Genomic DNA, 26100 nt, shown 5'->3' on the forward strand with positions numbered 1-26100 from the left:
AAGACAATCTTCCTTTTTTTGATAACAAGCTTTATGTACCTTCTGATGAGTTGAGAGAAAAGGTTTTGAGAAATTGTCATGAATCCATTTTAGCAGGACATCCTGGGTTCAGAAAAACTCTGGAACTGGTTCGAAGGAATTTTTGGTGGAAAAAAATTCGCCAAGACACCTTGAATTTTGTTAAAACTTGTGTAGTCTGTGCACAAGAGAAAAGTCAAGTTGGGAAGCCGCATGGTTTATTGGAGCCATTACCTGTTCCTCCTCGTCCTTGGCACACAATTTCTATGGATTTCATTGTTGATCTCCCTCAAGATAAGGGTTGTACTACCATTCTTGTTGTGGTCGATCTTCTTACTAAAGAAGCACATTTTTTACCAATAGAGGGAGAGGTTACCGCGGAAAAACTGGCTCATAGTTTTTTGCAAGGTGTAGTTAGACTACATGGACTCCCAAGTCAAGTTATCTCTGACAGGGGATCTCAATTTATTTCAAAATTCTGGAGGGCCTTCTGTAAGAAACTTGGAGTGGAAGTTAGTTTGACTTCTGGGTATCATCCGGAAAGTAATGGACAAGTGGAGAGAGTAAATCAAGAATTGGAGAAGTTTTTAAGGTGTTATTTACAAGCTAGAGAGGAATGGGTGGATTTGGTGTGGTTGGCAGAATTCTCTTACAACAATTGTGGAAAAGATGCTACTTCTATGTCCCCTTTCTTGTTGGGTCGTGGGTTTCATCCTCGTTTTCTGAGTTTTGAGGTGTTGGAGGAAAATTCAGGGAATCCTAGAGTGGAAGATCGTTTGTTGATAATGAAAAATAACTTGGATAGAGCAAAAAAGGTTCTGGGAGAAAATAAGTTGAAATATAAGAGATATGCCGATTTGAGAAGAAAAACTGGACCTGAATATATGGTGGGAGACTTAGTTTGGCTTTCTACCCGATACCTGAAAATTAAGGGGAAGAATAAGTTCAGTCCAAGATTTGTGGGCCCTTTTGAGGTAGAGAAAATCATCAACCCTGTGGCAGTACGATTGAAATTACCCAAGCAGTTGAAGGTACATCCTACTTTTCATGTTAGTCTTTTAAAACCAGTTTGTTCAGGAACTAGATTCAGAACACCACCTTCCCCTGTGATTTTGGAGGATTCATCTGAGGAATTTGTGGTTAAACAAATTTTGGATTCTAGGAAAGTGAGGGGAAGGTTGCAGTATTTGATTGATTGGGAGGGATATGGACCGGAGGAACGATCTTGGGAAGATTCAGTTGATGTACATGCCCCCCGTTTAGTGGCTAAGTTTCATGCTAAAAACCCACACAAGATAGGCCCAGAGACTGGGCATTAGGAGGGGGGTACTGTCAGGTTTCCTTCTCTTATTCAAGTTTCCTTTTTATTATTATCCTTTTCAGATTAGCTTTGTGTGGGTGGGAAGTTTTCCATTATAGTTGGTTAGGCCTTAACTTGTTGATTCAGAATCCTGGTTCTGACCCAAGGCAAGATGGAGCCTCACAGTGACAGCTCTGATTGGCTAGAAGACAATGCTGAACAACAATGAACATTCTAAACTGTCACTCTGTGCCTTTCATCATCAAAACCCCATCTGAGAGGACGTGTTCAGTGGCTGCTCCTGCTTTAGTATTAGGCCTGGTGGATTTTATCCTTCAGATCTCAGCAGTTGAGCAGCTACTTTCTTGGGGGTTCAGGAGAAGTCTTCAGCTGGCAGGAATTCGTTTTGAAGATAGGAAAAGCAGGAAATCTTTGTGAATTCGCTCAGGAGATAAGTGACTTTATTTCTACTGTAAATCTGTTCATCTTAATAACAGTCTCCTTGAAAATTCGTTAAAAGTAGTGTTTCTACTAAAACTATTGAACTATCGGAGTACGCTTGTGTTTCCAGTGCCGTGTTCCTTAGCGCGAGATTTTGACTGTCGCGTGCGTATTCAAGTGAGCGCGTGCTTTCTAGCGTGTGTATTCCGAGCGCGAGTAGAGGTTGGTCACGTGCCATTTTAAACGCGCGTGTGTTTTATTGCGCGGGTGATCCTTTGCGCGAAAAGCTATACGCTGCGTGAGAACTACAAAGCGCGTGTGAAATACAAAGCGCGTGTGAAATACAATGCGCGTGTGATTTTTAGCGCGGGTGTACAAAGCGCGTGTGAAATACAAAGCGCGTGTGATTTTTAGCGCAGGGGTACAAAGCGCGAGAATCTGTTCGTCGCGTGCCATGTGAGTGCGCGTGTGTTTTTTCCATCGCGAGTGATTTTGCGCGTGAGAATCACTTCGTAGCGTTTGAACTCTATAGCGCGGGTGTTCTTATTTCGCGTGTCTCGCAGGAGAACATTATTGCGCGTGTGGACTATTGCGCGTGTGAATTATTGCGCGTGTGGATTTTTTGCGCGTGTGGATTATTTTGATCGCGCGTCTTCATCCGTTTGCGCGTGTTCTTCAACCAGGAAGATTTCTATGTGAAGTTCATCGATAATTTTAATGGAAATAACCTGCGTGTGCAGTTAGCACGTGTTTCCTCTTTCTTCAAGGATTCAAAGACTCAAGATAATTATAAATAGTTTGAAAAGTTTTGAAATGACAAGAAAGAACATTTTAAAGACAATCTAATTGAACTACCAGTGCATGTTGGAAAAAAGACAAACAAAGAACTAAGTCTTCCAGTTTTCCTAATGTAAGAAGTTGCTGAGAATTTCAAGTATCGCAAGTAAGAGAGATTTTCAGCTTCTTATCCGCTTCTCTAAGAAATTTCAAGAGAAGAACCAGGTTCAGCACTGATTAGCTTTGACGCAGTCTGCCTGGTGTTGTTTTGTTGTCCCATTCTCCCTTTCCCTTTGGGGTGTAGTTTACAGAGCTGTATTGAAAACTAGTTCTGGGAAATACATCTCAGGGGGATTGTCGGGGGTTCAGCAGCTTCCGCGGATACAGGACCTCTCAGCCTGACACCCGGTGCAGATAAATTTACCTGGAGCCGTTCCTTTGGCTCCGCCAGAACGCTTTGCCGGAGACCCAAAAGGGTTTGCAACATTCATGAATCAATGCCGCTTGCACGTTTTATGTAGGCCTGGAGCTTTCCCAAACGATCAGGCCAAGGTAGCCTTTGTACTGTCATATCTCAGCGGCAGTGCGGCGGATTGGTCCATTCCACTAGTTAACCAGGATGACCCGATTCTTCGAGATTTCCAGGGTTTTTCGAACAAGCATGGAAAGACTATTCGCCCGACACTCCCGAGGTCAGGCTTTGGACAACGAACTTTTATCCCTACGTCAAGGTAACCAGGATCTTTTATCTTACATTGCAACTTTCAATAGATTAGTAGTGGAAACCGAATGGCCTGAAGCCAAGCGAATCACATTATTCCATCGAGGACTTCGGGGAGAACTCAAAAATGTTTTGGCCCAAATCGTGAACCCGCCTCAAGACTGTGCTGAATATATAGATCTAGCGGTCCAGCTCGATCACAGACTTCAAACCAGGAAGGCTGACCGAACCAAGTTTGAGAACAGGGTGTTGGTTAAAACCCACGTAAGCTCCAAGGGAGTAGATGTCTCAGAACCTATGCAAATCGGGGGGGTTAAAGGACCCTTAACCCAGAAGGAAAGAGATAGAAGACGGCAACTGCAATTATGTTTATATTGCGGAACTACTGGTCATTTTCTTCGGAACTGCCCTGTAAAACCACCCAAGAAAGTTATAGGAGCAGCAGACGAAAACCATGTCAAATCTGACTCGGGGAAACGACCACACCCGGCAAGCGTAGAGGTCCGCTTGCCAAGCTTAAAGAAGGACACTCTGACCTCGCATTTCACCATACCCATGGTCCTTGTAGATCCAGAGCAGCCATCACGCATGCACGCGGTAAAGGCGTACGTAGACAGTGGAGCCATAGGAAATTACTTGGACTGGGAATTGGCTACCAGGATGAATCTATCTCTCACCCGCAAGACCACGGCCGATGTTTTCACCACTGTAGATGGAACGGAAATTGCCTCTGGACCCGTAACTCATTCCACTGCAGAGATGACATTGCTGAGTCAAGATGGGCATCGAGAGGCTATGATGTTTGACTTAATCAAGGCCCCACAGTTTCAGCTGATACTGGGGATACCTTGGTTGGAAAAACATAATCCCAGTATTGATTGGCAAGAGAAGAGACTAACCTTCCCAGAATGTGCTCACACCTGCTACCCAAGGAAAACTCAAAACTCAGTCCTGGCCCCAGTAATTCCAGTAGCCATACAATTACCTGTTGAATACCAAGACTTTAGGATGTCTTCCAAAAGGAACAGGCAAACACCTTACCACCTCACAGATCGTATGATTGTCAAATAGATCTTGTACCTGGAGCACAACCACCTTGCAGCAGAATCTATGCCCTTACGAAACCCGAAAATCTCCATTTGCGCCAGTACCTAGACCAGTACCTTGCTAATGGCTTCATTCGCCCGTCCAAGTCCCCTGCATCTTCAGCTTTGTTCTTCGTACCGAAAAAGGAAGGCGACCTTAGAACATGTATAGGCTACCGCGCACTGAATCAGATAACCATCAAGAATCGATACCCACTGCCTTTGATCCCAGAACTACTAGACCAGGTGAAGGACGCTTGTATATACACGAAACTAGACCTTCGGGGGGCATATCATCTGGTACGTGTCAAAGAGGGTGACGAATGGAAGACTGCTTTTCGCACCAAGTACGGACTATTTGAGTACCAGGTGATGCCCTTCGGACTATGCAATGCACCAGCAGCCTTCCAGTTCTTCATGAACGATGTCCTCCGAGAGCTTATCGACGTTTGTGTGGTCGTTTACATCGACGACATCTTAGTATACTCTTTATCAGAATCTGAGCATGTAAAACACATCCGAGCAGTCCTAGAGAAGTTACGCCAGCATAAATTATATGCTAAACTGGAAAAGTGCATCTTCCACACTACGGAAGTGGAATTCCTTGGATTTATTCTGACCCCGAGAGGAATCCGGATGGATACACGAAAAGTGGATGCCATTCTTAATTGGCCTTCGCCAAGTTCAATCAAAGGAGTTCAAAGCATGCTTGGCTTTGCCAATTTCTACCGCAGGTTTCTCCCGGACTTCTCACACATTGTACATCCCATTACAACGCTATTGCGAAAAAACAAACGCTTTGCGTGGACAGAGGAAGCCGAGAACGCCTTCCAAGAGTTAAAAGCGCCCCGAGCTTCCCTACATAGTGCAAACAGATGCATCCAGTTCAGCCATGGGAGCAGTCCTTTCCCAAAAGGATCCCGAAACTAACCAGCTTCACCCAGTGGCGTTTTGGTCAAGAAAATTTTCAGCCCCCGAATTAAACTATGCCATAACCGACAAGGAGCTGCTGGCCATCAAGTCCGCCTTCAAGGCTTGGCGGCACTATCTACTGGGTGCCAGACATACCATCACGGTCATCACCGATCATCGCAACTTACAATACCTAAAGACAGCCAAAGCCCAATCTTCGCGCCAACTCCGTTGGGCATTGTTCATCGCCGAGTTTGATTTTGTAATAACCTATCGACCAGGTTGTAAGAATGGTAAAGCAGACGCCTTGTCCCGGATTGGAATGGGAGAAGCAGAAATAACTTTAGAACCCGTACCCATAATTCCGGAACAGAGAATCCTTGGCCTGACATCCATACAGACACTGGTGGACATTCAAAACAAGATCCACCAACTCTTTGATTCCGTTGCCCTACAGGACTGGGCAAAGAAAGGTCCAGAGTACTCTGTCATCGATGATTTTCCTTATTACCAAGGCCGGCTATTTTTACCGCAAAAAGAACTACAGGAACTTGTCATTTCCCATTACCATGACACCTTAATAGAAGGGCATCCGGGTATTGCAAAAAACGAAGCTAAAATTAGGAAGCAATTTTGGTGGCCCACCTGGCGAAAGGATGTCAAGTCATTTGTCATGTATTGTGGCATTTGCGCACAAAATAAAGGGCAAAAGAAAAAACCTGCTGGATTATTGTAACCATTAGACATACCACCTACCCCTTGGCATACCTTGTCATTAGACTTTATCACGGATTTACCCCCGTACCAAGGTTACAATACCATTCTAGTTATTGTAGATCTTTTTTCTAAAATGGCCCACTTCATTCCTTTAAAAGGGATACCTTCAGCTTCAATCCTGGCCAAGGAATTCCTTGAAAATGTTGTCCGCCTGCATGGCTTTCCTTCAGTGTTAATTTCAGATCGGGGCAGTCAATTCATTTCACATTTTTGGAGGAAATGCTGCCAACTGGCACAAATTGATGTTAGGCTTTCGACCAGTCACCACCCTCAGACCGACGGTCAAACGGAGAGGACCAACCAGACTCTTGAACAGTACCTCCGTTGTATGCTACATCAGTCTGAGGGGAATTGGAAAGACATTCTGTGGATCGCAGAGTATGCGTACAATAATTCTGTACACTCAGGAACTGGACAAAGTCCTTTTTTTACCATTTATGGGCACCATCCTCGAACCTCGGATTTGGACTCACCCCAGCATTTAGAGATGCCCGCAGTGGACCATCTCCACGCTGTTATTACACAAGCCTTTAAAGAAGCAACCATCCATTTGCAAAAGGCTAAGGAAAAATACAAAAAGGATACGGATCAGCACAGAAGTGAAGCTCCTCAATACCAAATAGGGGACCAAGTATGGTTAGCCACTAAGCACTTACCACTCAAGGGGACTCGGACCTTTAACCCCAGGTATTTGGGACCTTTTTCTGTCAAGGCAATTATTAACCCAGTGGCCGTCAAGTTGGACCTACCTGCTCATATGCGAATCCATCCCGTCTTCCACGTGTCTCTTTTGAAGCCAGTGCAACCAGGAACTAGGCTAACCACTCCACCATGGGCGCCAGGCTCATTATTGATAACTTACCTGAAGCAGACCATGCTGCATACTCACCTGAGGCAGACCATGCTGCATGAAGACTCAAGCCAAATGAGGCTTAGAAGGGACTATTTTACTGAAGGGACTATTTTGTTACTTGGGTGGGGCTGTGGAAGAATACTTACCTGGATCTTCTTCCAAGGCTATTTAAACCACGCCCGGACAGCAACACGTGCTTCGCGTTATTCTGCTTGCTGCAGCGTAACGCTCACCGTGTTTTCAGCAGCTCCAGTCTTCAGCCACGCCCGCTTCAGTCCTGGGACTCCTGAAACAAGAAGAAAAGAAGGATAAAGGTTAGAACAGGAGTTTTAACTTTAATCCTTACCTGAATCCTGATCCATTTCGCCACGGAACTGAAAGACAGAAGTCTTTGAAGCATTGCTTCGCATTCCTACGGCGCCGCGCTGAACTCACCTGCTTGGCGATACCTCAGCATTCCATCACGCTCTCTCCATCTCGCGGTCGCCCTCCGACACCTAAGGAGACAAAGACAGCAAGGTGAGCAAGGGGACTCTCTAAGGCTATAAAAGCTACCCCCAAGGACTTACCTGATTTACCACGGGAGGTACTCACCTCATCTCGGGTCGGCGCAGTCAGCTCTGCTTCATAACCATACCCCGGCCCCTAAGGGGAGAAAGCAAAGACAATACCAGTTACCCCCCACAAAACGTACCTGATTTACCACGGGGGTCTCACCTCATCTCGGGTCGGCACAGTCAACTTTGCTTCATCGCCGTACCCCGCCCCCTAAGGGGAAAACCACAATAGACTTACCTGAATCTTACCAATTGCCATTTGGAAATCTTCGAGTGGATTAATCGGCAACCTGCAAGGAATCGCACAGAGTGAAGATCAGACATTTGAACTCTTATGAACAATTGGACTTTAGAGTCAATACTGGAACTCACCAATTCATCTACGCCAGTGAAGTAACTGGTCATCAACGCGCCCCTGAGGTCGACGCAGGATGGAGAGCTCATCCTTCCAAACCATCAGGTGAGACTAAGGAGGGGACATCAAGAGTGATCTGTGGGAAGACAACGGGATTGGGGAAGGTGGGTTGACACTCAATTCCACGGGTGGTTAATTCCTCTTCTCCTTTGCAGAAGAATATTCTTGCGAGCCAGACAAACTAGGCTGAGCGGGCCAGTCCAGTCAGTCATCTCGGCGCTACACGTCACGCTGGTGGAAACAACAGCGGCCCAGTTCCGGTCGACGCCCCCGTGGGAACCAGGTGAGCGTAACAATCCATCTCCTACTAGGGCATAAATCAATCCACGGTATGGCACTGCCATATTTGTCCTCTTCTACCAACCCGTACAAATCCTCTCGTAGTCTTCGCTCTGCCCCCTCCAGCACCCGCGTGGCACCTCGCCCACCCTGTGCTTCTACTCCATTCTGCTCTTTCACTCTTCTTGCTCTGCTTACTTGGAACTCCCTCCCGTCTGCAATTGAAAACATGGTCCACATTGATGTATTCAAAAGCAAACTGAAAGCCTACCTCCTCACTTCTGAGCTTTCCTCTTGACTCACCTCTCCATCCTTACGGCTTACACCTTACCTCACTGCTAACCGGACTCTTTTCACCACCACTCTAGACCTTAATAGTCTGAGATCCCAGCTCATGCTTAGATGGCTAGACTGCCTACACCATGACACTTAATTGTCCTAGGTTTGTCTACCATATTGTTCACAATATCTGTCCAATATACCCCTCCTCAAACCTGGTCATCATGCCACTCGTACTCTCTCCATTTTTTATTAAGCTCACTTCCTCCCATGTAACTGATATATTACCTTTCGTATGATATTCCTTTGTGGTCAGAGCATAGAAAGGTGTTTTAGGTGAGACAGATATGGTAGAGTCCAGACTGAATACTCCAGCCAGTGTCCAGCAGCGTGTGTGGGGCTATTTATCCCTTTCCTAAACTGAATAGTGTATGAGCTGTTCCAATGAATACCTGGATGATGTTCCACTTGGCGGGGGTACAGCATGGAAATGCTTGTTTCCTTTTTAGTTTTGGCTATTAGGTGGCGCGGAAAGTGCAACATTTAAGCTGAAACTATTGTCATTAAAATAAGAGCTTAAACATAGGAGCTTGAAATAGGGGCTTTGAATACAGGTCTCTAATGCTTTTCAATGCAGATGAGATATGAGGATGGATTTGTGTTGTTTGGCTATGTGTCCCACCCATTTAAAGCACAACTCTAAGTCAAATCTATATGATTGTCCTCCCATTCCCACCCATCTTCCCTCAAACCACACTAATGTTTGCTCTTTTTACTGTGCTGAAATTGTCAGCCATTTTGTTTTTTCCTACTGAGCCACCATCTTGAAATATAGTTGTTTACAGTTTTATGTTGGTATATCACATCCAAACTTAGAATGTTAAGTTTTAATAAAAGTAACATGTAAAATTGCACATTTTTTTGGCACCATGTTGATTTCGTGGTAAAAAAAGGAATCGATTATACACATTTTAATTAAAAGGATATATTTGTTTTAAATTCAATAAGCTTGGCTGACCCAGAACATTTCTGGCAGTGTTTACACCAGGGGAAACTGCTAGTTACAGAGTTAAAGGCCAGGCTCTGCTTGCAATGTTTGTTTGCAGCTAGCAGACTCAGCATGCTGCTTGTTATCACAATGCAGCTGCGGGTTACCCATGGTGCACTAATAAAAGCGGTTGTCCCAGTTTCCCAGATACAGACAGCCAAACCATTCATTCCCTCTGCGTCAGATTGCAAACCTTTTGTTTCTCAACTCCCCCGTTCCTCAGCTGGGGATAGTCACCTGATTCAGTTTTCATTCGGGGATTCAAAGTGGAATTTGCAGTTTAATCAAGGAAATCCAGGAGCAGGGGATCCACAGTGATCACAGAAAAGGCTAGTCTAGAAAGGTTGGTGAATGGACTCAGCCACAAGTGGTGGGACGAGTCAGAGTGAGGACCAAGAGCAGCGAGCCGAGGAAACCCCACAAACCCGAGGATAACCATGGCCGTGTGGCTGACCATCTGCCAGGCCTCGTGGGCCCGATTTCAACAAGATGTTTGCATACTTGTGACCAAAAACATGTAGGGCTTTTCAAATTTCAAAAGTAATAATTCGCATAACAATTACATCACAGGAAAATACAAAACATACATTGTTGGCACCACTGGAGCATTCTAAAATACACAACCCATCAAACAGCACAACATGGAAAAATGTTCAAATGTTTAAAATGTATAATGCTGAATGGTAAGTTAACACTGAATTCAATTACTTAACTTCACAGAATATGATCACACAGAGTTGGTGGGCAACGTTTGCCACTGCTCTGTAGCAGCAGCCCGGGCAGTACACGATGAATCACTGGCCTACATGGAGACTGATACCCTCCTCAGTCTGATATGCAGATGCTGTGTGAGGGTGGTATGCTCTGCCACTTGCCTTCACTGGTGGTTCACCTAAGGGCTGACCAGGGCAGAGTGATGTAGCTGTCAGGTGACTGGATTGGTCTGAGCACATCACTCAAAGTAATCATTTATCTGCCCATCGCACAGACTGACTAATGTGTTGCATGCTTTGTCCAGGGCCAGTCTGAAGCAGCCTGCCTTAGAGTCACATAAATTACCTGCCCCTGTAAAAAGCAGTAGGATCTGTCACCCAAATCAGTAGGGTTGGCAAGTATGCGTTTGCAACCCTCCCCCCCCATCCTTTGCCTTAAATGTGCGAAAACCAGCCTGCAGTGAGAGTGATAATGATGGCAGATTATCGCTGGACAGGCTGCCAGCAGGGAGCTGAAACACCAAATGTCCAATAAAAAGCTACTGAAAGCAGTTTGACGACATGGTGCTGATGATTGGGAGTCTCGTGGCAACGAGGTGACAAAAACGTTTTCGTAATGTGGGAGTAACAGGGCATTTAAAAAATAAAACCAGCAGCAAAGCCAACTGCCCAAAGCAACAGCCGCTTTCAATACGATGTAAAGTGCTCAGCGCCAGAGACAAATGCACAAAATCAGTACTGTGTAGCGATAATGTATCAGCAACGAGTGCAGTGAAAAGCATCATACTGCACTCTACCATTGAAGCAGTGTGCGATTTGTCCAGCAAACTGTTTGCGCCACTTCATCTATAACATGCCATAGCTTAACACGTGTCCTCAGGCAGACCTAGGTGACTGCCTGAGGACGTCAGTTAAGGACTTCAGTAAAGGCAGCCTGTAACGTGCGTGCATTGCAGGTTTAATGTCGGGAACTAAAGGCCTTTGTTTCAGTATCATAAGACTACCAACATGGGACAGCTTCTCGGGCCCATTTCAATTAAAAAGGTTGAAAGGCCCAGATGCCACCCCTGTGATGGAAAAACCTTTATTAACATTTTCTTGCTACAATTTCAGCGTACGTCCCTTCTTTTGTATTTATGGCTGAGGGTATGTTTCAGTCGGCTAGAGCGATATGATGTGAACAGAACCCACCTTTATTCCCCTCCCAGTTCCGCCTTTAGTTACTGTAGGAAAAATGAGCTGTAGTGAGAGGGCAGAGGTATAGCTGAATCTCTACACCAGTATAAACAGGCGGCGAAAGAACTTAAAATGAGCTATCACAGAAGAGAAATCAGCTTACCTTAACAACAGAATTGCGAATGCTCATTCAAGCTCAAGCGAACTTTAAAATCCTTTCTGAATATGATGTCACACCAGTTGCTAATCAGGAACTTTCCAAAGATTCAACATGGTGCCAGGCCATTCATAATGAATTTTCTGCTATAATCCTGGGCCATAAGCAGGCCATCAGGGACCTACAAGAGTGCTCTGTTTGGCACAAAGTGTATCTGCTTCAAAACCAGGCTGATATCTCCTCCCCAGATAAATAACGCTACCTTTACATTTACCCACTGCTCTGACGATGAAATCTATAAGATCATCCTCGCCTTGAATCCTACATCATGTCTGGGAGATAGCAGCCCTGTTAATATTCTAAGAGACTCCTTCAAGCTACTCGTCCCCGGGATAACCAGACTTATCAATCTCTTCTTCAGCGAAGGCAAGGTCGCTTTGTCTCGTAAAGAGGCCTGGATTATGCCATTGCTTAAGAAAAGTAGTCTGGATCCAGCAGTATCCAAAAAGTACCGGCCCATTACAAATGTGTCATTATTTCTCAACATCATGCATAAAGTGGCTTGCCTACAGCTTCAGGGCTATATTGAAGAACATGGTATCCTTGGGACTCGTCAGTCAAGCTTCAGAGCCTGAGCATGGGACAGAAACCGGTATGCTGGATCTTAAATCCACCTTGGCCAGCATAGGACATCCTGCCCTGATGATGCTTTTCGATCTCTCTGCAGCCTTTGAGCTGGTCGACCACTCTCTGTTGGTCATCAGACTAAGGGACGAGTCCTACTGCTCAGACCTGGTGGCTCAACGGATTTAATCTTTTCTTGAGCTACGTATTGCTAGAGTGGCAGTTGTTGAGGCAAGTTCTTTACCTACCACACAAACCTGCAGTGTCCCACAGGGCTCATGTATTGCTCCGACACTCTTCAATATATATATATCAGGCCCCTGCTTAGTCTCTTGGACCACCTGTGTGTGCAGTATACCGACTATGTAGATGACACACAGGTCATCCTCAAGCTTTCTAGAGACCATGCACTGGACTTGATGCAATCAACAAAGTGTTTGATGCAGTACAGATGTGGATCGCCGATAAACTCACTAGCCTTAAACAGAGACAAAACAGGGCTCCAAATCATGGCCTCAGGTCCGTGACTGAAGAAACTTAATCCAGATCATGGCTTCAGGTTCGCGACTGAAGAAACTTGATCCAGTTCATGGTAGCTTCAGTATCGCGACCAATTCCATCAGGGTGTCTAAGAGTGTGAAGACACAGTGTATTTTTAGATGCCAAGCTCACCATGAAAGCTCATGTCTCACACATCTGCTCCTCATGCGGCTGCACAACAAAACTTCTTAATCATATCCGCCCCTTCATCTCAGCCAGCAACTGCTCTCTACTAGCCACTGCGCAAGTGAACTCAAAGCTGGACTACTGCAATAGCTTGTTGCTGGCACCTCGCAAGCTAGCCTACACTCGCTTCAGGTCTCTCAAAATGCCACGTTTCGTGCCATTCACGGTCTGTCAAGACAGAATCATGTTTCCGACGCCAGTAGGGAACTTCACTGGTTTCCTATTGGACACCGGATTACCCACAATATCTGGACTTTGTCCTATAAATGCTGCACTGACATTAGCTCAAAATACCGAGGTCCTTCCTGAGAAGGCTAGTTTGGCTATTGGCATGTCGCAGAAACATCCCAGGCCACACAGTACCAGCTCGGCTGAGGTTCCTTGTGTAAAGGCTAAATTGAAGACCCCTCACCCACCTGTGGGGACCCCTGCCTCACTTCCACACGTGTTGCAGTTCTCCTCAGGTGCGGACAAAATGGAGGCCGTTCCCACCAAGACCACGGTGGCCATTTTGGATGCATCCCTTACAACTACGCCATCGGCCTCAGGTGTAGAGATTGGTTCCATAGGTGAACATCGGGTTCCTTGTGCACATCCGTTTCGTCCAGTTTATGACTGGAACGCCCGGATGCCCCTTCCGTACAATATCTTGCTGCAGGTTCGGCACCCTTGATTTTTGTGGACACTTCTGGGGATGGGTCTTCTTGGCAACCCTCTCCCCTGCATCCCTGGAATTATCCTCCTCATGAGAGGCCTCCTGCGGCCGCTCCAAAGCCGTCGCTGGAGGATGCCTTCTTCGGCAAGTTTCAAGTACTTATATGTTCCGACCCCATAAGACAGTATTTCAAGGGTCTGTTTAGGGAAATATGCCTGCCTGCACCGGTGGTTCCACCTGCGCCTCCAGTGGTTCCACCAGCACCTCCTTTGCCTGTGGTGCCTCCCACTACCCTTACGCCCTTGCCACCGTTGTCCCCAGTGGACAAGGTTGTTGTGCCCGATGTGAGTCAGCAAGACCCTGACCTGTCGGATGACGTGCAGGGCGATCAGGACAGCGAAGACCAGCCCCACTCTACTAGAGCCTTTCATGTTTACTGGACATGATGTGTCTGTTGGAAGTCCCAGTACCCGAGGCACCCGCTCCGCAGGAGGGTGTGCTTTCGGGGGAGTTCACCTTGTCTCCTTTGGAGCGTACGGTTTGTTCTTGCAGAAGGACGTTTTGGCCGAGGTCCGTAAAGTCTGGGAGAAGCCGCATTCTGGACAGTTTCTCAATAAGAAAATTGACACGCGTTACAGGCTGTATTCTTCGGAAGAGGTGGCCTTAGCATCGTGTCCACCCCCCTCTTCCATGGTGGTGGCTGCGGCCACCTTGCAGTCCAGGCCTGCAGCATCCTCTTCTATGATGGCTACTCAGGTCCTGGGGAAAGAGGACAAGCTCCTCGACTCCCTTGGGAGAAAGATACTTGCTAACTCGGCCCTGGACTTACGGCACGCTAACGCAGAACTGGTGTTAGCGGGGGCGAATATGAAGATGTGGAAAGGTCTGTCGGAGTTTGAGGAGTTAATTCCTGACGAGAAACTGGAGGACTTTAAGGCGGGACTGTTGGATGCCAGGGTCATGGCCCAGGATCTGCTGGAGGACGCTGCTCATCACGTTGACACTTCGGGCCTGGGGCCTTATGCTTGGAGTTGATACCTCTCGGCAGGCTTGGCTACATGTCACCAAGGAGGTGCAGGACAAGGTTTTGGACCTGCCGTTTGACGGCAAGGAACTTTTTCATTCCTCAACGGATGTGGAGCTGACCAAAACTAAGGATAGCACCCAGACCGCCAAGTCCTTGTCTGTCCTCGTGAAACCGCCTTTTAGGAGGCAGAGACTGTTGTCACAAGCCCAGCCTTCCTCTGGTTTCAGGGGGTTTCTAGATCAAAAATCCTGCAGAGTGGACACCTCTTTGGGAAATTCCCGCCAGAGGCAGCAACAGACTCACTTTTTCTCCCGCTCCTCAGCCTCCTCTGGTTCAGGTGGTAACACCACCGAAAAACCTGCCAAATGAGGGTTCTCCACGCTCGCACGGGACCCCAGTGGGAGGACGCATTGTGTCTCATTGGGAGGCATGGCAGACCATCACCGACGACGGTGGGTCTTGTCAGTCGCTCAGGTGGGCTTCCGCTTACCCTTACCCCCTACCCCACCCATCTACCTTCCTTTCCAGCACTCAGGGTCGCCTTCCCTCAGAGCCGAGATTCAGAAGTTGCTGGACCTCAGAGCAGTGGAGCCTGTAGGGGAGCCAGGGGAAGGCTTCTACTCCCGGCTGTTTACGGTGCCCAAACCCAACCAGGCTGGACTGCGCACCATCCTAGACCTTTTCCAGTTCAATCTTTTCCTACCGCAAGAGAAATTCAAGATGATCACGCCTGGCCAGATAAAGTCCTCTTTGCAGATGGGCGATTGGCTCAGTGTGGTGGACCTTCAGGATGCGTACATGCATATACTGATTTGGAATCCACACAGGAGATACCTCTGTTTCTCTGTGGGAGAGGAACATTTCCAGTTCCGAGTGCTTCCTTTTGGCCTCAGCTTGGCACTGCAGGTCTTTTCGAAGATGATGTCGGTGATTGCAGTTTATCTTTGTCTGCAGGGTATCCATGTGTATCTGTATTTAGATGACTGGCTCTTACGCAGCCCTTGCCTGCTGAAAGCCGCGTGCAATCTTCAGCCTCTCCTCCAGCTCCTGTTCCATCTCGGGCTGTCAGTGAACTGGCGGCAATCTTCCATGACGGTCTCTCAGGACTTGTTCAGCTTGGCGGCATGGTGCCTGAGTTCAGGTCCTTAGAACATCTCAACCTGTTTGCTGATAACATGCGCATTATCCAGGCAGCCAGGAAGCCCTCAACGACGTCTCAGTATAGAAGCAAATGGCTTAGGTTCTGTCATTGGTGCTTAGGCAAGCAGCTGGACCCAAGGGAGGCTACGATTGACACCCTGCTGTCTTTCGTATCCCACCTAGCAGAGTCAGGCATTCACGTTCTGTCATGCAGAACTTATCTTTCGGCGGTAGCCGCCTACCTATCCACGGACCAATGCTCTTATTCTCTGTCTATTCCAGTGATTAGGAGACATTTCGTGGGTTTGACGCACCTTTAACCCCCGGTTCGCAAACCACACCCAATGTGGGATCTGAATGTGGTCCTTACGGCGTTGTGCCATAAACCGTTCGAACCAATGGCCACGGTGGACCTTAAGCATCTTTCGTGGAAGGTGTCTTTTTTGGTTGCCATTACTTCAGCAAGGCGTGTGAGTGAGCTCCAAGCTTTGTCGGTCGAGCATCCCTTCTTGGTGTTCCACAAGGATAAGGTGGACAAATCCTTCTTTCCTGCCAAAGGTGGTCTCTGATTTCCATCTGAATCAGTCAATCTCCCTGCCGGTCTTCTTTCCGAACCCTGCTTCAGAAGCGGAAAGGGTTCTGCATTGTTTGGCTGTTAAAAGGGCTCTTAAATTCTATCTAGACAGAACATCAGGAATTAGGAGCTCTTCTCAACTATTGGTGAGCTTTGGTAATCCACAAGTTAGACAGGCCTCTAAGGCAGCTATCTCCAGATGGATCGCTGCTTGCATTACGGAGTCTTACACTGCCCAAGGGTCGCAGACTCCTAAAGGTATTCATGCACAGCTGGTGCGGGGCAAGGCAGCTGTAGTTGCCTTTCAGAAGTATGCCCCTGGGAGACCATCGCAAAAATGGCTACATGGGCCTCCCCATCGGCTTTTTGTAAACATTATTGCCTTGACCTGAGCTCCAGATCAGATGCTCTGTTTGGCCAGGCTGTTCTGAAGAACCTGTTTCAGTAAGGGGTTTTCCATCCACCCGTAGTTCCTGTAAGGAGTGCTTGGGAATCTCCCATAAGTAGGGAGGAAAGGAGACGGGACGTAGGAGTATAACCAGGTTACTCACCATAGTGACCACCTTACTCCTAGTCCATAGTCCCCTTTCCTACATATGCCCGCCCACCGTCCCCTCTCTGATAAGGTTCCTATGTTATTGCTTAAAGGTCTCTGACCTGGTGATAGAAAAGAACTGATGGGCGATGCGCTGGGCGGAGTTAAGATGAGTGGGGTTACGGCCATGTGCAGTACCCTGCGTAGAAAGAGAGGAAGGACTAGAATTTTTGCAAAATGTTGATGCTTTTACAAAGTGCTCTGGTCCCGTCCCGCAGGACGGAGGAATGTCCCATAAGTATGGAGTAAAGGGGACTATGGACTAGGAGTAAGGTGGTCACTACGGTGAGTAATCTGGTTATTTGAAATGGTCCACCTTATCCTGCAGAATGTACTGTTCGATTTCAAAAGGTTCTTTCCACAGTTTTAAATTGGTGCAGCTAGTACAGCCTCAGTGTTGTCCTGTGTAAGCTGGAGCACCGAATTTGAAAAACAACTTTTTTGCCAAAATGGTATCATCTTTTGACAGGTGCTGAGATGCTGCAGAGGTGGATGAGGATTTAGAGTACAGAGTAGCAACAGCAATGATTGTAGGAGAAGGTTGAGAACAAGTGTTCAAAGGAATCTCTTCCGAAGATAAAAGATTGTAGTGTGCATTTATCTTTCTGGTCATGTGCAGTCCTGAATAGTGGTTTTCCAACAGCATTCTAGGCACAGCAAATACGTACTTCTGCAAGATACAGCTCAAGATACAGTCCGAGCAATCAGGGACTTTCAAGAACAAGGATCCTGATAACAATCCCGTTTAAAATGGAGGAGACTCGGGTGTTGTCATGTCAAGGAAGGACATTAAATCAACGATTCTGTCATGAAACGCCATAATTGAGGACAATGGCTCCTCCTCTTCCTCATGTGCGTCTGCTGTATCCTTATTGGTAGGAGTTTCTACTGGGTCAGCCAGGTGCAGAGATTGTGTCATGGCGACGGTGGAGAAGGTACTTTCAGGGGCTTTGAAGTATGTCCATATAGTGTCCGAATGCATATGGTTCTGAAACTTCCTATAGAGAGCATCTCCCGAGGACTACCCCAGCTGTGGAGTTGGAATAGGTCTGTTAAACAGATTCTGCTTCCATGACTCAGAGGCTACTGGATACGGGGATGGACCCCCCCAATCAGCGGATCACTGTAATGTAGTGGAGAGAAGGTGGGGAGAGATTGTTGGTGGTGGGGCATTCCTGTCGAGGAGTTCAAGCCACTGTTGGACTGAAGGGATCTCTCCCCAATGACACTGAAGGCATTGCCCTGGGCCTACTGTCGATTGACGTAGTAGCCATGTGAGTCTACCAAATGGCTTGCGGCACTGCATCAGGAGCTGCCATTTTGAGACTGTCTGGTGTAATGTGCCTCACAGGTTTGTCTGAGGCCATCGAAGATTTTGCTCCTATATTAGGAGTCTTTGATGTTCATTAGCCCTTTTGAGGTGTACTCGGCAACACCGGTATTAACAGACTTTGGGCGAACGTCTGACTGTGTTGTACCCTCGGCATGGCTGGTAATTTGTTTAACCCCATTTAGGGGACCTCGGATGTTATACCGGTTATTTTAGAACTTGGATAGGGATACTCGGCCTTGCCTTCCCTTTACAGGGAACCTTGGGAGTATCCTTGGTACCTTTATCCCCAAGAAGGGGAACCTTGGAGAGGCCTCTGGTGTCCAGTTTAGTCCCTGAATGGAGTATCTCAGTGCAAGCCATGGTGGCGCTTGAGTCAACACGACCCCTCTTTGCACAAGACAAGCCCGGAAAAGCGTCACATGGGCAGAGTGCTCTGAAAAGTAAAGTATTCCCCAGGCAGCTTCTTTTTTCCTTCACAAGTTCTCTCACATAGACTGGAGGAATGCTGTGGAAATCTTCCTCCCACCTGATAAGTCTTTTCTCAAGTGCCCGGACCGAGAGGGAATCACAGATAAAAACAAGTGTTCCAGTGATGCTCGGGACTTCAGTACTTGAAGCAACGGTTATGAGGGTCTACCACCATGTATTTACGCCCACAGGACACACACGATGTGAAGCCCTTTTGCTCCGGCATAGGCAGAGGAACAGAACACGACCACAGGAACCGGGCAGGAAGATTAATTGAAGGACAAAAGAAGCAGGGAAAAATAAATGCCCTGCAGCTGCTGTACATGTCCAATCCCAACCGGGCAGAGAAAAGGACGAGGAAATAGGTGGGCCAGGGATCTGGAAGGCAGGGCTAAAGCCGGTCTTGTGCTGGCCGTTGCGTAAAAATGAAAAAAGGACAACTATTTTGTGCTGCATAAGAAGTGCTCTGGTCCCGTCCCAATGGACAGAATATCCCATAAGTATGGAGGAAAGGAGGCAGGACATAGGAGTAAGACATGTTCAAGGGATACTGCTTTTACAATATGTTTCAGCTCCCCAAGTGTGGGGAATGTCTCTCTTAAAGAAATAGTGTCCCTACATTTTCTCCTTGACTGTCCTCTGCCCTGGGACTGTGACTAAGTGGGGGTGTGCAGGGGATCCTCCTAATACCACCCTTGAGCCCATCATTCTCCTTGAAATCTCTTCTTCTCCACTCCCCTCCCGGACACTCCTATCCCCTCCTTCCACCTTCCTCTCTCCTCCCTTTTACTCTCCTCTTCTTACCTCTCTCTCCCTGCTCCGTTCCTCTTAAGTCCCCTCTCCTCCTCTCTCATCCTCAGTCTATTCCTCTTCCTGTTTCCCAATTCCTTCCCCTTCTCCACCCCCTTCTGCCTCATTTATCTTCACTGGCAAATTGTTCTACTTACTGTATTACTGGTTTGATTCATATTTTGTAATTGCTTCTACTGTTTTTATTGTATCCTTGTTGTTATAATGTAAAGCGCTTTGGCGTAAAGCGCTATATAAACACAATAAACATAAATATAAACATCATTCACTTGGTGGTTGGGGCATTCGGCCGCTGCGGTAACCCCACTGGATATTCCCAGAGTGAGAATGAGGAATTCATCACAGTAAACAGTAAATAAAAGCTATGTTTACCCTTTTGCTTTTAAAGTGCGAGGTACCCACATCAAGCCAAACGTCCATCCAGAAATAAAACAAAAGGCATTCCGGACTGGCACACTAGTTGACTGAATTTCTATGATTGGTACCAACTCGAGGCTAGAAGGCGGAAACAAAGTGTACCTTAGAGACTGCGGGTGACTGAGGGTACCTCAAATTGTGAACTTTATAAAAAATCCTTGTCCATCTTCAACTGTTGAGAAGAGACTGTCCTGATACGTTCACATCCTTATTTTAAATGGGGGGAGCAGGACAGGAAATGGACACGAGAAAGTGAGGTGTAATGATTTTACACCTTTATTTTCCGCTCTGCTCTATTTTCCTGCAGTGACAAGGAGGAGGAGGGCATGGCGTGCAGGTAAGATCTCCCCGTGCTGACCTCCTCTGTTTTGTTAGTGTGTTTCTTTTTACACCTGCATGAGATTTTCATGCAAGCATAAAGCTAATGGAATCCTACGGAATCCGCATTGGTTTTGCACCTGCTCAGGAGGAGGCAGAGTCTATAGGAATGCCTTAGAAAATGCTGCCTCCAAAGGAAGGGGATAACGTCCGATTTTATTATTTAGTGTTCCTCTCGGTCTTGTGAGGATTTAAATTTGCATGCAGGGGACCCAACAGAATGTAAGTGCAAAGGGTGGATGTTCCTTGCATGCAATTTGTATTTGATGCAAAATGACCCTGTTAAATTGCTGAGTTTGACCCAAGAGTGGACCTTGGTTTGTAATAAAAAAAAAATGTAAACTAAGATTGCGTTTTGGCTCTTTGTAGACCGAACTGACTTGTGATGGTAGACCTAATGTTTAAATGGTCACAGACATGACAAAGCTTTGTTTCAGGTAAACGCACGTTGCCAGATAGCTGAGAGCTGGCACGTGCATTTGACTGTATATGAAACAGAATTGGTTTAATCTTTAAAGTGATTTAAAATGCCATCCGATTCGATGGTCACAGACTTTACCCTTTTTTTTTAATTCTATTTTTGTATGTTCTATCCATTTATTTGTTTCATTTGAAAGACCTTCTTTCTGCATGCAGCTCACAACAAAGGCTGCACTAGAAACGCTGCCCTACAGGGACACTGCTTCACTGTAAGGTCAAGATAGGCCAAGCAAGGGAGCCCGTAAAGCGGGCTGCGGGCCATGCACGAGTGCTCACATGATGCGCAGTAACCAGGCCAGGAAGGAGGCGGATGTGGGGGGTACGGGGGCGAGTGTACCACTTTGATTGACTGCAGGGGACCTCTTCAGGAGCAGAGAGAAACATCCGGATAACGTCCACGTCTCACCAGCAGGATGGAGGATTGGGGTAATCTTTGGAGCATGGTCTGTGGTGGTGGGAGGTCTTTCGGGATAGTCTTATGGTAGCAGGGGCTGGAGCTATGGAGAAATGCCTGGGCATCAGAGGAGCACAGCCTGGGTAAATAAGTCGGTTCATTATGTTCATATCCCAGGCATTTTGTTGTGAGTGAATATAGGGGATGAGCCAGAGGTTTCATGCACATTGGTAGGGACACCTAATATCTGAACCATAGCATTCACTATATGTACCATTTCTACCACATCCCTTTTGTCCTGCACTGTGTAAGGAGGGAAATCAGACGGCATTAATTACTGTTCACCTAGACCAGCACATGTATGGGAAGTCTGACCCTTTTTTTTCCATCGCTGTAGTGCTTTGTTTATAGTAGGGAAGCGGATTCCAGATGACCTCTCCCATTTAGACTTCTGTCATAGAAATACTGTTTTAGAATAAGGTTAGAATCAAGAGGCGATGTGGTTTCCTGGTGGAACGTAGTACAGAACTTTCTTTGAAGTGGTGGTTGCATGGCATGCAATGGAGTGCCCAAGGTGAAATCGGACGAGGTCTGGGTGTTAGGCAAAGTTTGTATGCAGTATCCTCTGGGACCACTACACACAATTAGGATTAAAGGTGTAAGCAAAACCAGCCCTTGGTATAAGTCTGTACCACACAGTTTTTGGTAGCGAGCAGAGCAGCCAGGCTTATCTCAAGAGGGAATGTGAGCTTGTAAGGGTGTTACACAAAGGTCTACAATGACAAGTATTCAGATAGACACTTACACTCAAGGTTCCTTGGTAAAATACTTCTTAATTTATTACACAATCATTTATAAAGCATTCACTAAATGAGGCAACCAATATCACAAAAAAATAATACTACAATACTGATAACTAAGCAGTTGAGCTCCCTTGAAGTCGGAGCCAAATAGCATTGAAGCAGGAGTAAAAAGGCATAAGTTGATAAAAATGAATATTACCGTTACTTTAAAACAGTGCAAATAATTTGAGTTAACCAGAGGAGTTGATTCAATGCAATAGGTAGGCCAAAGTCAATGGGCTAGTGTCGTGTATAAGTAAAAATGGTTCTGGTATTTAAAACGGAAAAGTCTTTGCCACGGTTCTTAGAAGTAGTTCACAGAAGAAAGGTTTGTGTGTCGGGTCACAAGCTGACTAGGCCTGCAAGTTGCCAAAGTTCCACAAACTTCTGCGGTAGGAGGTAAGTTCTCTCGGTTGGGTTTTCACAGTGCCTTATATTGAAGAAAATGATGCAGACTTCTGTTTCTGGCAGTTCCTCCAGATCTCGCTGTTCCTGAGCCTCAGTCGTGGGGACAAGAGGGAGGACGTCAGGGGACTCCTGCACTGCACAGGGACGGATCACAAGGCTGGCAAATTGGCAAATCTTCGATTCCGGTTGCTGTTCTTCAAGCACACAAGCTGGTGTCCTTCTCCCTGGTTAATCCTAACCAGCTCCGAGAATGGTATCCAAGTGGCTTACCAGTTGATTGGTCCTACCAACTCAAAAGAAGAAGTCATCCTTGAAGGGGTTTCTCTGTCGAGATGAACTTGACAATTCGGACCTGTAGCAGGGCCCCACTGGGCAAACCAACTGTCCAGTAGTTGCAGCAGCCGTCCTCTTCCAGCTCATCTTCGGTTCTTTCGTTCCAGTGGTCGACTCTGCCTTCCAAGCCAAGAGACTCACCTTTTGAACAGTTTTCTCCCTTTCATCCCAGCCTAGCTGCCACTCACTCAGCAGGGTGGCTGTCCTTGCCAGACAGTCAGCTAGCCAATCATACCAGAGTGCATTTGGGTCTCCTAGGCGACTAAGCACAGGGAGTTTCGGGCACCTCCCTCACTTCCTGCCCACCCCAGACATTCAGACGCCAGAGGCGGTCTTCAGTCCTGAAGCCCGCCCAAGGCATAGAAACAAAGGGACCAAACCTAGTTTGGCATGCAGACACAAAGGCTAGAAGGACCTTTCCAAAAAGAAATGGTGAAAAAAAAAGACCGGGACCTGTTTAAAAAAGGGGGCTTAGGAATCATCTTCAAAAACATGGCTCCCGTGATTTTTAGCTACCGGTGTTCACAGTCGGGAAAAATCATGGTAGTTCATTGTAAAACTACTGCCACCAGCCATTTCGATAGGAAAGGGTAGCATTTGACTGCTACATGAGTTTCTAGACATAGGAGATACTAGGTAACCCCTCCAGCACTCTATTGTAAGATAGTGTGTCGTAGGTCTAGGAAATTAAAAAAGACTAGTAAACTCAATTTAACTTTACTTTCTCTGGGAAACAGTAGTTTATCCCGGAGAAGGTATTTAAACCTTGGGAGAGCCTAGAAAGGCTTTCCTGTGTTACTGCACTGAGGGTGCTGTGCAACACACATGAAAAGATGATGCCTCTGGAGTTATCTTAAAACACCATAATCAAAGAACACAAGAGTAAAACACACATCAAAATACATTAGAGAGTAGGAAAAAAAGCTCACACTCTCTATAGGTAAAAAAATCAAGTCCTCAAAATCCAGCAAAGTTGCTGGGGGTCTCTAAGGTGAAGGGAATTAGCACTTTTATGAGAATTCTCCCTAACACTGGGTGATATCATCTAGGAGTTGCATCAAGGGGTGGGTGAAAGGGACTTAATTTGCTCCACAGAGAAATTGGCGAATTCTGAGGAAAACACACCTTCTTTGCATATTTTGCCCATATAGCGAAATTAGCCATTTCAGTATTTTCTGCAAAGAAGGGACATTTTATCAAAAAATGAAATGAAATCTCCAAAATGTCATTCAAAAAAGAAATGTATCTCAAAGAGGCAAGAGGAAATAACCTGCTCCACTGGCGAAATTAAATTGAAAGCAAATTCCGTCAAATTATTTTTGCCAGCCTTAATTTCACCCTCTTCTAGACTCAACCTCATCTGTCATCAGTGTAATTTTACAGACACTAAAGAAAAAAACGATATCTCCCACAATGTGCTTTTCTGAGCCTGCGAAAACCTGAAAATGGATCTGCATTTGCAAACCTTTCAGATTATGTTATGTTAGATACGATTTAATGTGACATTATACCTTACACAATGCCCTGTGATGAGGTACTGAGAGGCATGGAACTGGAAAAGGTGCTTTCCAACCTTCCTAAAACGGCCATCTGTAGTACCAATCAAACACAGCACCTCCTGAGATGCACTGGGCTGAGCTACTGAGGCGATATGACCCGAGACGGCGATGTCAACCCTGCAGGTAACACCCCACTGACCAAGGTAAGGGCCAGAGTGAAGCAAGGGTCCCTTGACGTAGACGGTGGTGCCATTGTCAGCCTGGTCAGCCCAGTGCTGAGGGTAATAGTGCCCTTAACACAAGTGAAACTGCATCAAGGGTGCTAAAGGCAGCGTTGTATTAAAAGAAAAAAGAAAATCTGCCTTACCTTCTGCTCCTGGCGACGCCAGATCTCTTTCGTTTTCAATGTTGATTATGCTGACCTAGTGATGCTGAAAGCCTAAACACTGTTTATGTCTAATCTTAAATTGACAGTGAATACAAAGAAATCTGCAGTAATGGCTTGCTCGGGCAGCAGTGGTATACCACCAAGGATGCGAAAAATGTGGTGTGGTGGAGAATTAATCCCCAGGGTGGATAGCTTCGACTATCTTTGAGTCACCTTCACTGAAAACTGACGGGGGACCGGTCACACAGAGAAACAGTGTCTAAGAATGAGGGAGGCCCTTTGAGGCTTGTCTCATTTCCAGAACATGTGTACGGGGCAACCGATCAAGCTGATCCTGGAGGTGTATAGAGCCCAAACGAAGGCCTCTACCAATTATGGTGCTGCCCTGTGGTGTATCGAAAAGGTCAGCCAAATTGAAACTATACAGAATACTTTCCTAAAAAAATTGCTTGGCTTACCGTGCTCAGCACCCAACTTTGCTACTCACTTGGAACTTGGCAGTGCCCACATTGATGATGATGGGCAGATGGCTCCTTGGGCGCATTGGTTGGCGGTATGGTCAAACCCGAAAGCCACCCTAACCCATATGATAATTAGAACCTTGACTACCAGCCTGTCAAAATCTAAAATACCATTGCTATCCTACATTTATAAATGCATTTCTCAGCTGAATGCTCAAAATCTACAATGCCCTCTTGCTCTCTTGGTAACGAACACAGTAAACAAATATAAGCAATTGTTTAAGGAAATCCTTGTGTCAAATAAAGACGATCACATCTCCTGTGGTCAGGCCCTTGATTGATTGCTCTCACATAACATCCAAAACTGCAAATCCACTCCTCTATTATAGTCTGATCATAAATGATCTCAGCAGAAATAACTCCTGATACATTTATTACACTCTGACCAAGGTTACTACCAACTTGGAGCAACACCAGGAAATTAAAATGTATACCAAACATTCTTTGATTTAATTTTCCTAGAGACTGGAACACCAGACATAAAGGATCTCTTGCAAGGGGGCGTGGTCTGAGCCTATGTGGTGAGTCAGTGATCTCGAGAAGCTCCTGTCGTTATCCTGCAATGATCCTGCTGTTTCGGTGGTAACTGGAAAGCTGCCAACACACAAGAACACCATGACTGCAGGCGATACTAACGCCCGGCTGGGGAGAGTTGCTCCGAGCTGAATTGCTGTGGATTTCCCTAAGAATGATGGTTCGGTGTACCAACCCCATTTAGAAAAAGATGGCGGCCGGAGCTCCCTTTAAGTAGAAGAAGGCGAAGGGAAGGAGGTGCGGCGGCGCTGCGCGACACACCACACCCTGTGAGATCTGGGGGCTGAATATGCATGGAAGTGAGTGGTACTGGGGGCCACTCGAAGCACTGCCTGGACGGCAACTGTGGAACGTGTGCAAGGCGGAGACGTGGGTGGCTGTTCCCTTCACGCTCCCTGGCCTGTGGAGAGGGAGGCTCAGTGCCTGCATTGGCTCGGCGGGAGCTA

The sequence above is a fragment of the Ambystoma mexicanum genome, chromosome 5p (assembly GCF_040938575.1).
Source record: "Ambystoma mexicanum isolate Mex_15411 chromosome 5p, UKY_AmexF1_1, whole genome shotgun sequence".
Lineage (NCBI taxonomy): Eukaryota > Metazoa > Chordata > Amphibia > Caudata > Ambystomatidae > Ambystoma > Ambystoma mexicanum.